The sequence below is a fragment of the Paroedura picta genome, chromosome 8 (assembly GCF_049243985.1).
Source record: "Paroedura picta isolate Pp20150507F chromosome 8, Ppicta_v3.0, whole genome shotgun sequence".
Lineage (NCBI taxonomy): Eukaryota > Metazoa > Chordata > Lepidosauria > Squamata > Gekkonidae > Paroedura > Paroedura picta.
In genome coordinates, this window is record NC_135376.1 from 57,551,454 (window position 1) to 57,566,906 (window position 15,453).

Genomic DNA, 15,453 nt, shown 5'->3' on the forward strand with positions numbered 1-15,453 from the left:
AACCCTGTGAGATAGGTAATATCGAGAGTGTGTGACTGGTCCAAGGTAAACCAGTGAGCTTCCATGGCAGAGTGGGGATCCACACTAAGGCCCCTTAGATCTTAATCTCACACTCTAACCACTAAATCACACTGGGTATAACTTCCCCACCATCTAATTAGAATAAGAGTTTGTACTATTATCCCAATGAATACCTCATTTCTAACCAAGCAACTAGAATTTTCTTTCTTGTATACAATGGCAAAGTATCTTGAGGGATGTAGCTTTAGTGTGGAATCATATAGAAATTATAGCCATTTCCACACAGGGGCAAAACACAAGTGGTTTCCTATTGGCAAATGCAGGATGGTAAATCTCCTATTTGTAGCCCTCCTCATGGGGAGACCCCTCCCATGTTTTCCCTCTGCCCCGTCAAGACTTTTTGACAAGGCTGCAAGGGAAAACAAACTGAACTTCTCCTTCCGCTCCTTGGCTTGTCAATCACAGCAAGTGACCAATCACAGCACAGCAGTTCTGTCATGGACTGAAAATTTCTTCCCCTCCCAGCTCTGAAATTATATTTTTAAAGGCACTTCCACTTTGCTATGCGGTAATGCCATAACCCAGATGCATCTTTAATAAATTCAACACTGCCTCATTGCTATGGAGAAAAACCAGAATGATAAAGCATCCCCTCTCCCCTTTTTTTGGAATTCTAGTGTTTTTTTGCAGTTTATTTCTGTCTGGGTGGATTTCCGAGACACTGAACTTTGTCCCTGGAGCCCAAGAAAACATTTTGTGTTAATGGTTGGCTTTAAGTCAAACTGCTAAGACCCTTGTATGATCAGGAGGAGTCAGGTCAATCACCTGCCCCCCCCCCTTCCCAGCTCATTTACCACCACCAGAAAATGCAAATGGAGCTGTTTTATCTGCCCCAGCTCTTAGAAGGCTGGACAGGTAACTGAAGCCCAAAAATACACTTTGTGCTAATAGTTGGCTTTAAATCAAGCTGCTCAGACCCCTGTATGATCAGGAGAAAGCTGCTGGATCACCCACCCACCCTTCCTTTCCCAGCTCACTTCCCACCTACAGAAAACAGAAAAGGGGCTGTGTTTTGCCTGCCTGATCCCAAGAAGACCATGGACACTTTAAAGAAGATTTCATTTCACCTTGGGAAAAAATAAAGCAGGAAATGGAGAGAACAGTGCAAGGGTGGGACAAACAACTGCTTTCAAGCACCAATTTTGCAAGTGAATTAATTATTTGCTATGCTCCAGTGCAAAGCCGTCCTCTTCAGCAAGCAAAGTTAGTTGGACAAATGATGTAGTCCAGTTTGTTTTTATTGGATGAGAAAATAGATGTTCAGGTAAAAGATTTCAAAGTTCTTTGCCTCTGACCAGCTTTTGATGGTCGCTGTCTACCATGCTATGAAGACCTACTCTTTCACATCACGTAAAAACATACCTAATTTTATTTGACACACCCTGGAGACTCAGGAGGTTTAGAGGAAAAGACTAAAATGAGTTGGGTGTCTTGAACAAAGCTTCAAAAGCTTTGAGTGGAGCCATCACTTTGCCCTCAGGCCTTATTATTCATACCTTGAAAACTCATTCCCAAGGAAAGGAATCTATAAGTGATATCACAACTACAGTTTCATTTCTTTTTGCTAGCAGTTGGCAGGTCTCTAGAGTTCTTCCAACTAGTAAATTGGCCCCCACTCTTTGTGTCAGAGCAAATCTTGTGTCAGAGCAAACAGAAATTACATTCTCTAGATTTCTGAATGGGTCCATGTTTTTATAACTATGTAATAATTCTATAACAAATCACCCAGTATGCAGACACAATAAACTGAATTCTTTTCTTGCTCACCAAATGGCCTTCTATATGTTCATGAGAGTATTTAATCTAGTTTCAGAGTAAGTTGGGTTGCCAGCTCTGGAATTAGAAATTTCTAGAAATTTGGGGGCATGAAGATGGGAGAGGGTGGGGCTAGGAGAAGGACAATACCTCAGCAAGGAGCCATTTTCTCCAAAGGGCTTGAGCACTGTAGTCTGGAGAATGGTTGTAATTTAAGAAAATCTCCAGGTCTCACTTAGAGGTTGGCAACACGATGAGTAGCTCACGATAATGATGATATTTATTGAGTGTTGTGGTGGGTGGGGGACATCCAGGAGACAAGGTGGTTAGTATATCCTTTTCCGTTTTGTTTCCAGCAGAGTAGTTGGTGGCCTTGTCTCATGTGACTGATATGTGTGTCAATAGAAAGGTGATTCAATGTTTGATTATGGGTAGGAAATGCATTCTGGTTGCACTAAAGGAGTGTAATGACATTGGTGGAATTGGTTCCGTTGCATCTCATTTTGTCTCTATGAGGTCCTTCCTGCCTATGGCCAGTATTCTGCACCAATGTTCCTTTTATTCTCTGAGAGCTAAAATGAACATGGATGGTTATACTCCCATATGCCTTTCATAGCTCTGCTGTTCTGGGATGCCATTTAGGTAGACTCTCTTCCTGTCACTCAGTAAGCACCATTCCTTCTGTTTGGCCTACTTGTTATGAGCAGCTGTTCCAGTGTTGGGGAGCCTTAGAAAGAAAAGTCAAGAAAGAAGGGTTTGCTTCTTATTTTAATGATATTTGCTTACTTCAGAGAGCCAGTTTGGTGCAGTGGTTAGGAGTGTGAACTTCTAATCTGGCATGCCAGGTTCGATTCTGCGCTCCCCCACATGCAACCAGCTGGGTGACCTTGGGCTCATCACGGCACTGATAAAACTGTTCAGACTGAGCAGTGATATCAGGGCTCTCTCAGCCTCACCCACCCCAGAGGGTGTCTGTTGTGGGGAGAGGAATGGGAAGGCGACTGTAAGCCGCTTTGAGCCTCCTTCGGGTAGGGAAAAGCGGCATATAAGAATCAACTCTTCTTCTTCTTCTTCTTCATTTATAGTCCATTTTTGTCACTGAGATTCAAAGCAGTTTACAAACTAGAAACAATGCCGTAAGAATGGTATACATACAACACAACATTATAGAAAATTTTCTTTAAACACAATATAACGGAGTAAATCAGGAACTACAAGGCTGTAGAACAATGCAGTGAAATGTTACATTACAAACATCCATCAATGTAATATAACTGTATTACATTTAAAAAAATCAGTACAACAAGTACAGTGTAATATATACAAGGGAGATTGTTTTAAATTCCATGGTAGCTACAGCCTTATTCAGTTAATATTCACTCTTATTATAAGTTTATAAGATAGGTCTAGAGAAATAGCAGCAAATGACATCTAGGAGATGTCCAACCATCAGTCAACCACATGACTGGGGGTTATGAGTCTCATATGCTAACTTCACAACAGCAACCTAAAAATACATCAAATCTTGTTGAGTTTAAATGAAATTGGTTCTGTAGTAAGTATGCTAATCATTTCCTAAGCACTTTGTGTTCAGTTTCTCATCGGTCCTCTGATTCTTCCTGTGTTTCTTTACTAAACCTCCCACCCTACCCTCTGGAAATTGTGTAAGTTGTCCCTACTTATTCTAATGAATGCCAACCAAGTTAAATCTGCAATGTCGTGCATGCTCAGTTTTGGGGGGAAACTGATGTAACCCTATTTCACAGGTGTATGCAGTTGTTTGGCATGAACCAAACAGGTTGGTAGTCAACTCACATCTGATCAAGACCTTTGAACATGCTGTATTAGACAGTAAAATGTACATCCCTAGTTGTTCATAAACCTTGTTGATCTTAAAGGACTCAAATTTTGTTTTGCTGCTTCAGAACAAAAGGTGACTCATCTGAATCCATCTGCTGCTTTGGTTATCATGGTTTATTCATAAGCTTCCTTGAGTAGATTTCTTGGAGAGGGATCATGGAAATATTCTAAATAAACTATTAAGCTGGATGGTCCGGCTGGCATCCAGTTCAGGCATAATTCAGAATCAAGGCTTATTTTAATTGGTTTGTAAAACTAGCACTGGCCAGATCATCAGTGGATTTTGTTTTACTATTGTCACTCTTTCCTAATTCCGTGTCAGGGATTTGACACTTCCAGCCTGTTCTGGGATGATCAACTGGCAGCAAAGATTTGTTGAATTTTCAGCTTGATTGCCATTGGCAATATGAGGACACTCTTCCACCAAACACACACATTCAGCCAAATATCCCACACAAGCACCCCTTCTCCACTCCATTCCATTCATGAAGCTTGTAGCAGAAATTAGGTTGGATCCCCTGGAAATTTCTACTTACAGAAGGGATTTCTGTCAGTGGATTGTGCCTTTCTCATCACCTCCTTCACACTGCAGCCCCAATTCTCCCCAAATGCTTTTCCTGGAGGAATGGGAGAGAGGAAAGTATATAGAAAGAGAAGTCTGTTACCAGGAAGACTCAGGGGCTTTTCGCACGCCTTCAAAATCGCACAATGGTTGCCAATTGAAAACGCTATTGATTTGCCGTTATGCACAACGTCGTTGACAATCTGCCACACACCTGAAACCGATCCACAAAAAGCGCTTCCTTGTAGCGCTTTCAGGGAAATCCCCAAAAGTGGATTCACCCTCCGGAAAGCGATACACTCCTGCAACCAATCTGCAACACTAGCGAAAAAGACCTGTGCGTTAACATTGTTGCGGTTTCTACAAAGTCCCTCCCCCTGGCTCTCTCCTCTGATCTTCCGGCGAAGCGATCACCATTTTTTTTTCTCCGAGCGAGCGGGGATAAACGCACCAGCGAGCCTCTTTCTGTTTAGAGGCTTCCCCGGCTTCAGTCCCTCCCCAGAGTCACTAAGCACAAACAACACTTTGGACACAAACAACAGAGAAGCCCGTTTGCTGATGTATTTTCCCTTTATTTTTTAAACTGTTTTCGGCCGAAAATCGGGCCCGTGAGAGGGGGGGGGGATTTTTTTTTTTCACTCGGAGGGAGTGTGGCAACGAGCAAACAACAGCTCAAACACACCGGGCAGCTGGATGGGTCTCTCCGTTGCAACGAATCAACACAGATTCGTTGCAATGGGTGTGTTTTTTTTTAAAACTTTCTTAAAGGGAAAGGGGCTGTTTGGGAGCATGCTAATGGCTGCCCATTGGCTGCTTGATGGCCAGGGGCGGGACGAGCTTGGCAAGAGCGCTTCCTTTCTAGCGATTTTTGCCGAGACCGGAAGCCTGTGGGAAACGCTACAAAACGCAACTGGATTCCACTACAAAGGCAGGTATGCATAACGATGAATTCCACTATTTTAAATGGCGATTTTTCATTCAGCAACCAATTTGCTACAAAGATCCCGGTGCGGAAAGCCCCTCAGAGCAGAGGGTAGGGTGAGTTTTCCAGGCAGGTACAGAGTATGGGGGGGGACAAACCAGGTTAAACTAGGATGCTGGCTACATCCCACATATTGGAGGGGCTGCCTATCTCCTTATGTCCCCCACAGGGCCCTTTGCTCTGCAGGTTTGAATCTGCTGGTGGTCCCCAGCCCATGTGAGGTATGTCTGGCCTTGACCAGGGCCAGGACCTTCTCAGTCCTGACCCCAACCTGGTGGGATCAGCTCCTGGAAGAGCTGAGGACCCTGAAGGAGCTGGGACAGACAGAGCTCTTCCACCATACATTTGGTTGAGGCCAGGCTGTGAAGATCTGGGGTTTCTCCTCAGGATGGGCAGGAAGTGCCCCTCCTCCTGAGACCTGCTGGGCAGGAAGTGTAGGCAGCAGGTATTTAGACCCAGACTGGACTGGTGAGTTGAGATGGTCAAAGAGGGATTATGCTGCCAGGAGCTTTTAAAACTGCATTTTATTGTTAGTTTATGGAGGTTTCTTGTAAACTGTCACATGCTGGCTTAGTCTGGGAATAGCGGTAGGTAGGCAAGTAAATAAGTAAATAAATAAATATGTTAGATGAGACAATAGCTTAGAGTGACTGTGTAAATTAGCTCCAGATCCTAGATGGTTTGAAATAGCATTGTAGCATAGCCTCAGATGATTAATTAAACAATGATATTATGATATCTAAACCAATGAGTCCTGATGACCTGTGCAAGCTACAGCCAGCATGGTGTAGTAGTTAAAGTATCTGGAGAACTGGATTTGATTTCCCACTCCCCACTCCTGCAGCCAGCTGGGTAAACCTTGGGATAGTCACTATTCTCTGTTCTTGCAGAGCAGTTCTCTTAGAGTTCACCCAGCTCCACCTACTTTGCAGGGAAAGGAAAAGGTGTTCGTAAGCTGCTTTTGGACTCCTTCAGGCAGTGAAAAGTAGGGTATAAGAAAACAGCTATTGTTATTCTTGGCGAAATGCCCTTTTGTAATGACTGACAGGTGTTGTTAAGTAAACCAGTGCCATTACCTCTCACCACAACCTGCACCCTCAGGCCTATAATAGCAGGATGGTATCTGTATAGGTCCATGGTTTTGTTCTCATATAAGTTGGTATGTTTGTACTTGAAGAATAAAGAGAAGATGTCGTGGAAAAGTTGTCACAGTGCCATTTCCCCTGGCAATTCTTAGTTTAGGCACAGAAGCTTTGGATAAGACGACGACCGATTTTAACCGTGAGCTGTAAATTTGAAGCTGAGGCGCTGTGTTATACAGAATATTCAAGTAGGGAAGGTTTTGCAAAATGAAATTTATTCTTGCAATGTCAGAGTTAAACATTAAATATTGATATGTATGCAGGCTATCTACAAGGTAATGTTTTCTTGTTAAATGCTCTGTGATAATTGTGTCCTAAACTATATTCTACTGTACCAAGACGTGTGTTATAGAGATTTATCTTAGGATATACGCCATGGCATGCTCGAAAGTAATTGCCATTGTAACCTATGAATTTGGCCTCTGAGTAAATATGGATGATTTGACTACTGGCAGTGAGCTGAGGCATATCTCTTCCCTCTATCTCCAGTCCTCATGATCTAGAGAAGAAATAGGTGTGTAGAAAAAATACATGGAAATAATCTTGCTCCCAATGTATTGCGCTACTTCCTGGACATCTAGTACATAGGGATGGACAATCGTTTTATGTTTCAAAATGTTTTTGTTTGGTTTATTGGGTGTTTTTTTTTCAAGGGGTGGGGAAACTTTTTCTAGTTGCTGCATATTTGTTTCTATCAAACTGAAATGAAGTATGTGGGAACTTTCCCAAAGCCCTGGCCATACTAAATCTTAGAAATAGATTTGCCAACCTCCAGCTGCTAGATGGAGATCTCCTGCTATTGCAACTGATCTCCAGTTCACCTGGAGAAAATGGCCACTTTGGATATTAAACCACATTGAAGTCCCTCCTCAACCCAATTTCTACCCTTCTCATCCTCCTCCCGAAAATGCAGAGTAGGCAACCCCACTCAGAAAGAACACCCATTTTACAGGCAGAGTATGTAGAAATACCCCCCAAATGTGGGGATGGGCTTTCATTTTATCAACCCAGAAAATTGGATAGTGGGCACAAATAACATATGCATTAAAAAGAAGATGCCACTAGCCCCCAACAGCTAGCTGAAATATCTCTGTATGAGCCATGCAAGGATCAGTGGTATAAAATTACTCCGTTTTTGGAACTGCAGTTTGATCACTAATTGGGTGCAGCACCTGTGAACACTCAAAAACAGCTCTTTGTGAGAACTCATTTTTTTAGTCTTGTATATTGTTTAAATACACTATATTTTCAATTGTTGACAAATGACTGATGCCATTGGATTTGATGCTTGGAAAGTCCACAGTATTTGCCACAAGGCCAGCTCAAATATTTCTTGTGGCCAATGCAAATGTGACAGCCCTTTGTGTCGCAAATAGATCTCTAGAACCAGTTTGGTGTAGTAGTTAGGAGTACGGACTTCTAATCTGGAATGCCAGGTTCGATTCTGCACTCCCCCACGTGCAGCCAGCTGGGTGACCTTGGGCTCACCACAGCACTGTACGAATCTGTTCTGACCGAGCAGTGATATCAGCGCTCTCTCAGCCTCACCCTGTTGTGGGGAGAGGAATGGGAAGGCGACTGTAAGCCGCTTTGAGCCTCCTTTGGGTAGGGGAAAGCGGCATATAAGAACCTACTCTTCTTCTTCTTCTTCTTCTATCAGAAAGCAATACCTTATCATGAGCTGATGAAGATGCCCCTGAAATAATAATATATCCTTTTCTCAAATATATTAAATACTTATGTTAACTACTTAAGAAACTTACAGCATACCAATCAAGGTTGTAAATCAACATGCTTAAAATTAACATGTATTTATGATTGCATCAGACAATTAGTATTACCTTTTACTTAGGAACTGTCTGAATAATAAAAGAAAATCATAATTTATTGGTGATTTAAATCATGAGTCACATTGCTGATGTGATCCTGTCCCCATCCCATACATTTGGCAACTCCGATTCATTTACATTCATTCATTCACTGTGACTCATTCACTTTTACCCTTGGCATTTAGCTCAGACAAGAATTACTAACCTTCCTCTCTTTTCAAAGAACCCGGAAGCAAATTTCTAGATAAGGCCCTAGCAACTTTTCCCTCTTCTTCTTCAGATCTTGAAAAACTCTCATTCCTGTTATCCAATGATGATTCCTCTATCACTAATAGAGTAGCACTCTTTGCATTGTCTGCTAAGAAGCAATGATCCAAGCAAGCAGAAGTTTTGGAAACAAATACGTAGCAGGTGTATCAGCTTCCTTAAATCATGAAGGTCCATGATTGGTCTCACACCATGATTGGTCTCACACACTGTTTTATTACATGAATTTATTTCTCTGGCATCTTTGTTTTAATCTGAACTGTGTATTTTGTATTGTATATTTTGTATTTATGCCCTATGTACATACACAATAAATTCAACTCACTACTAACCTACCCCTGATGACTTTAAATTTTGAGGTAGGGACACTAGCTTCTGTCTCAGGAACACTGAAATGTATTTATTTTATTTATTTATTTCTTAGATTTTTATACCATCCTCCCACACGGCTCAGGTGGTTTAAATATAACATCGCGGGGTAGTACATGGAATTACCTAAGCGTATAAAATAGTCAGAAATAACATCTCAATAATCCAACACTGGTTTTAAATTAATATAATTTCAATTGTTTGATAAACAATAATATAACCAGAACAACAACTTAGATAACCCCCCCAGAGAGGTCACTGGTTCAGGTCATGGAGGAGGTGTCTGAGGGGGATCTGTGGATGTTATTGGGTTGGTCAGTCTCAGTCAAATGCTTGATTGAGGAGCTCCCTTTTGCAAACACTGCAGAATTGTGGGAGTTCAGGCAGGGCCCTGATCTCTTCAGGGAGCTCATTCCACCAGGTGGGGGCCAGAACAGAAAGAGCTCTAGCCATTGTTGAGGACTACTGTGCTACTTTGGGGCCAGGGATTGCCAATCAGTTGGCAATGGCAGAGTGTAATGCTTTTTTGGGGATATGAAAGAGGGCTGGCCAAATGGAATAGTCCAAACTAGAAAAATTCAACCAATTGGCTAGTACAAAAATGTAATCTTTTTTGTTTATTGTTATTTCAATTTATTCTGTAGATATTGCCTTCATATCTATGATGTACAAACATAAACCAGAATGGGTTCTAGATAAACACATTTTTTTTTTCTTTTTCAATAGCCCGTTTTCAAAGGTGTTTTCTTCCTCAGTGGTTTTTATCATATAAATAGTCCCTCAGGCTCAGTGTTTCATGGAAGTTTCTTTACTGCTCTATGGCTATGAAAAACCCCTCAGGAACACTGGGCCCAGAGCGTGTATGTCCTTGAAGGTAAGAACCAAAACCTTAAGTCTAATCCATAATTCAATTGGGAGCCTGCTGAGTTGTTGAAGTATAGGCTGGATGTGGGATCTCCATGGTGTATTGTTGAGAATCCTGGCTGAGGCGTTCTGAGCCAGTTGTAGTTTTCAGATCAAGGATAAGGGTAGACCTGCATACAGCTAGTTGCAGAAGTCCAGTCTAGAGGTGACCATCACATGAATCACTGTGGTTAGGTGTTCTGGTGCCAAGTAGGGTGCTAGTAGCTTGCCATGGCATAAATGGTAGAAGGCCTGCCACACTACTCTCATGACCTGTGCCTCCATGGAGAGGGAGGTGTCAAGAATCACACCCAGGTTTCTGGTGGAGTGGGCTACTGCTAGACGCACTCTGTGCAGGTTGGGTAAGCATGCTTTCTTGCTTGGTCCCTTCCTACCCAGCCACAGGACCTCTGTCATTGAAGGGTTGAGCTTCAGACAACGCTGCTTGAGCCACTTCGTCACTGCTTCCAGGAATCTGGCTAAGGTTTCCGGGGGGTAATTTGGATGGTCATACATCAGGAGGAAGAGCTGGGTGTCATCTGCATATTGATGGAAACCCATCCCAAGCCTCCATACCAGCTGAGCAAGAGGGTGCATGAAGATGCTAAATAAAATAGGAGAGATGACTGTGGGACTCCACGTGTGAACTGGTGATGGTTGGATACTCTCTCTCCTATTTCTACCCTCTGTCCATGACTCCGGAGGAAGGGGATCAGCCAATTGAGGCTGTCCCCCATATCCTGGCATCGGCAAGGCAGTGAGCTAGGAGCTCATGAACTACAGTGTCAAATGCTGCTGACAAATCTAATAGTATAGGGACCGCTGACCCTCCTCAGTCTAGCTGGTGGTGGAGGTCTTCCATCAGGGCGATTAGCATTGTTTCCACCCTGTGGCCAGACTGGAAACCCAACTGAAATGGGTCAAAAACTGACATTTCCTCCAGGAATGCTGATATTTGGTCTGCCGCAGCCCTTTCAACTAACTTCCTCAGAAATGCTAGGTGCGATACGGGGTGGTAGTTGTTAGGCTTCTGTGGGTCCAGGGATGGTTTTTTGAGCAACGGATGTACCACAGCTTATTTTAGTCCTTCTGGGAATTCTCCCATTGAAAGAGAGTGGTTGATTATTTCCTGGCAGCAGCTCCCAATTCTTATGTCTTGTTTTTAGGAGCCATGATGGGTATGGGTCTAGTGTGCAAGTGGTAGTCCTCACTGCTGTTAGCATCCTGTCCACTTCAGCTAATGAGAGTGGTCTCAAGTAACTCAGTGTTCTCTCCAAGGACGGTCAAGGGACCTCTAGTTCACTTTCTGTGTCCAAAGTTGGAGGGAGGTTGTGACAGAGAGTTGAGATTTTGTCTGCAAAATGACTTGTGACGTGACTCACAGCTAATATCCGAAGAAATTATGATGGATTGGCTAAAACACAGAATTCCATTGATGGAATAAGATGTGAACTAGTTTCATGGCCTTGTTTACCAGCACCACCTGTGGCAAAGACACTTTTTCTCAGGTATTCCTAGACTTGCCTAAAACTTTCTTGTCATTTTCCCCACTACTTGAAATAGCTGCTTATCTCTACCAATTTGCCTTTCCAAAATTTGTTAGAGGAATGATGACTAAGGACTTGGCCATAAAATGCTTCACTGAACAGAAAATTATGAAGTCAGAGGGGAAAAATGACATCTTTTCCATAGAAGATCAGACTTAGCCAGTCAGTTTGATATTTTACTTTCCACAGAAATGCTTTCACTTAGCAGTTTAAGGGCACATTACACCTTTCCAATACAAAGTGGGTTTTTATGTCTTGGGTCATTACAAAATGCTGACACTAAAAGCAGAGCAGCTTGACTTGGTCACTAAACTTATTGATGTGCTAAAGATTTAAAAAGACTATTCCCCAAGAAACATCATCTCTGTTCATCTACAATTTACCGTTATAGAGCAGAGAAACCCTAAGAAGATAGGCACCTACCTGTTTAGTTTAAGGTAGGCATCTACCTGTAATTCAGGACATGCTAAGGGCTATAGAAGAATAATATCTATATGTATAGCTGCAGCAAAGGGACTCAGCAGCAAGTACCCATTCAGAACTGAAATTTAATTTGGAGACTATATAAAGGATAACCAGGTCAATCCTAAACACTGATGCTGTGGGTTTAGAATAGTATAACTTCGTGTAGGATTGCACTGACAGACTATTAAAACATAGCTTTTATTTAACATCCGTAATAGAATTGTCTTTGCATGGACATGATGAACATGGGGCTTTTCTGTCTAAATTACTGGCTTCTTTTGCCCCTTCTTTTCAAAGCTAGGAAAGCTGAGCTGCTTTCCAAAGGAGCCCTAGGATGAAGTGAATATAGGCCTCAGGAAATTTGCAGGAGTCAGAAATAGAACAAGGGAATGTTTTTCATTCCATGTTGTCTCTTCCAAATTATGCTGTCAATATATCACTCAGAGAAACTGTGATGGCTATACTGAGGCAGAACCCTCTAAATCTGTCTGCCACCTTTATTAGAACTTTGTCCAACCATAAGTACTCTGTTTATGAGGGAGATGGAAGTAGCCCTACCTGCCTGATTCCTACAACTTTCCACTCTTTCATTTGTTCCTCATAGGTCACATCCAATTCTGTCCAAGCAAGTTGAAATTTCCATACAAATTCTTCTTATGTAATACATTCTATTATGGGGGGAAAGTAGAACAGCACTTATCTGCAGCAATAATTCCCTTCTCTGCCCCCCCCCCCATGCTAATGAGAAGCCCCGTCAAACAGATTCTTCTTGGGAATGGGCATCAACTGAGATATAAGACAGAAAACAAAGACAGCAGTGTTGCCTAGTAAATTATTCCTTTCACTCATCAAACTCTCCTCAATCTATCTCCTCTCCTCACTGTGATATAATTATGTTCACGGGATTTCATATTGGTGTATGGTGGAACATTTCATCTACCCACCACCAATTTCAGAACACATTTATTTAAACATAAATTTATTTGTTTTCATTACTTGTTCTGAATCTTCATAAATAAAAAGGAACTCCTAGTCTTCAGTTGGCACAAACTGGGAAAATGTGGTTGGGTTCATGATTTGCAACATGTGCTATTCACGAACCATGGACCATCACAAATTTTTAGCGAATTGTTCAGTTCATGAAGTTATAGAGATAGTAGAATGTCCCCTCCCCCCAGCACGTTAGACATGCCAAGGCTAATTCAACTCTGCCTGCCTGCCAAATTTGGCGAGAACTGGATTTATGGGATCTGAGTTACATTCTGCATTCTGATTCCTCTATTTTGGTCCATCTTCACACCAGCCTCAGCTCTATAAAGGAAAGCTTTATTCCTTGTTAAGGTGACCAGATTTTAACATTGGTAAAGCGGGACACCATTGACTGGGGGGCTTCTTGATTAAAAATTTGGTCTATATGGAGCAATAACAATTTTCTTAGAACGCATAGAACACATTATTCACCTTATTTCTTGTACCTCTTCTGCCTGGAGCAAAGAACACTATCTCATTTACTCCTTTCTTGTTTTTAAAGAGGGGCCAAGTCCTGCACAGCTTTCTGGCTTTTGTGCAGAGAAGTTTCCCCTTGAGAGTCAGAAAGCTAACTGTGCAATTGATTCAGCCTCATTCTTGTTTGTTTTAACCCCATAATTGCCCTTCCTTGTGGATGGCAAGTATTCCTATAAATCAGCTGGATGGTGTCTGTGGTGTTGGGGTCCAGCCAACCCTCAGACATCTCAGTCCCACCCACAGTGGGAATAAGAGATACCCTTATCTCTTAATAGCAGAAAAGCCATTTTGGGATTTCAGTTCAAAGAAGACACTCATTTCAGTTATATTTTAAAATACCTGTTCAGGAAACAATCCACCTAATAATCCTTTGGAATTCCCTTTTTACTGTTCTGCAAACCAGTCCTGTTTCCTATTTACAAATATTGCTCAATTTAGTATTGCTCAATGTATTGCTCAATTTAGTAACTTGTATAGTAATTAATTATCACTCACTATGTTTGGTAGAAATAGAATGGGTCAATTATAGTTTACAGTGTAGAAATTTTCTTGCCTGCTTTTTAAATTACTGGACTCAACTGACTTATGTGTGAGCTCATAGTGTGCTAATTTCCCCCAAGGGATTAACATTTAAAATGACAAAACATTCAGGATTATAATTACACCATGCCTAATGTACTTCAGGACTCTAACCCCCCCCCCCAATGCCTTATTTCCAGCTTTATACAGGCACATTAGTAACTGATATCTCATGTATTGCTATAAAATTATTTTCTAAAAATCGATTTGCTCAAATAGGCTAACATGAATCTAAAATCTGTTTCACATAGTATAATTCTGGTAAGACTTTGGAGGAGGAACGTGTCTCATGGCTTAAGTGCCACTCAGTGCTTAACACCCATTCAGGGCAGATGTCCCATCCCTGAGTACCCCTTCCCTAACCAGCTTGCCTGTCTGTCCAGCAGCCAGCCAATCGCCTTCCTTCCCCCACCCCTGACCACCCCCTCCTCCTTCCACTTCCCTCCAAGGCTTAGAGGCTGCAGACCCCTGCTGAGTGAGAGCTGCCCCTGCCAGTGAGTTCTGTTCCCAGGGACCCCAGCCAGGAGCCTTTCCTGGGGGGAGGGGGAGGCCTACAGAATTCTTCCACAAACACACACCCATCTAGGGCCGTTTGTATTCCTGAATGCAGCCGGCTTGGCCCCTAGTAAAAACTATAATTACAATAAACACAATGGGTTAGATCCATCAGCAAAATGGACATTTTTGTTCCTTACCCCTCCCACTGCAGTCTCTGATCTCCACAAAATATTTTTCCTCAGGGATAAGAGACCATGGGGATCAGCCTGAAGGGAGTCTGCAGGTGGAATGGAGAACTGGTGGGCAAATGCATTGTAGTCTGGATCCAACACCAAATATATGGAATTGTAATAACAATATCACTATATACCTGTAATAATTCAGACCTAAAGGACAACAATTTTGTTCAAATCTCAAGGGAAACAGCAGCTTAACTAAATGCTGGTTGGAATAAACGGGTATTTCCGTAGCATCAAAACTACAGGACTGAAGACATCCAAGAGACCAGAAGCAAGATGCTGCAACTGAGAAGGCCCCATCCTCATTGGTCACCTTCCAGTGCACTTATGTGATAACTGAGTTCTCCTTCTCCTGTGGCTTAGCTTTTGCAGGAAAACAGAAGACTCAAACAACTGCTGATGTATGTCTTCCCACAAAGGTAATAGTTTGGGTGGAAAGATCTATTGGCATCTACTTAGTATTCTCGCAAATGTTGTTGTTATGTGCGAAGTCGTGTCCGACCCATCGCGACCCCATGGACAATGATCCTCCAGGCCTTCCTGTCCTCTACCATTCCTCGAAGTCCATTTAAGTTTACACTAACTGCTTCAGTGACTCCATCCATCCACCTCATTCTCTGTCGTCCCCTTCTTCTTTTGCCCACGATCACTCCCAGCATTAGGCTCTTCTCCAGGGAGTCCTTCCTTCTGATGAGGTGGCCAAAGTATTTGAGTTTCATCTTCAGGATCTGGCCTTCTAAAGAGCAGTCAGGGCTGATCTCCTCTAGGACTGACCGGTTTGTTCACCTTGCAGTCCAAGGGACTCACAAGAGTCTTCTCCAGCACCAGAGTTCAAAAGCCTCAATTCTTTGACGCTCGGCCTTCCTTAT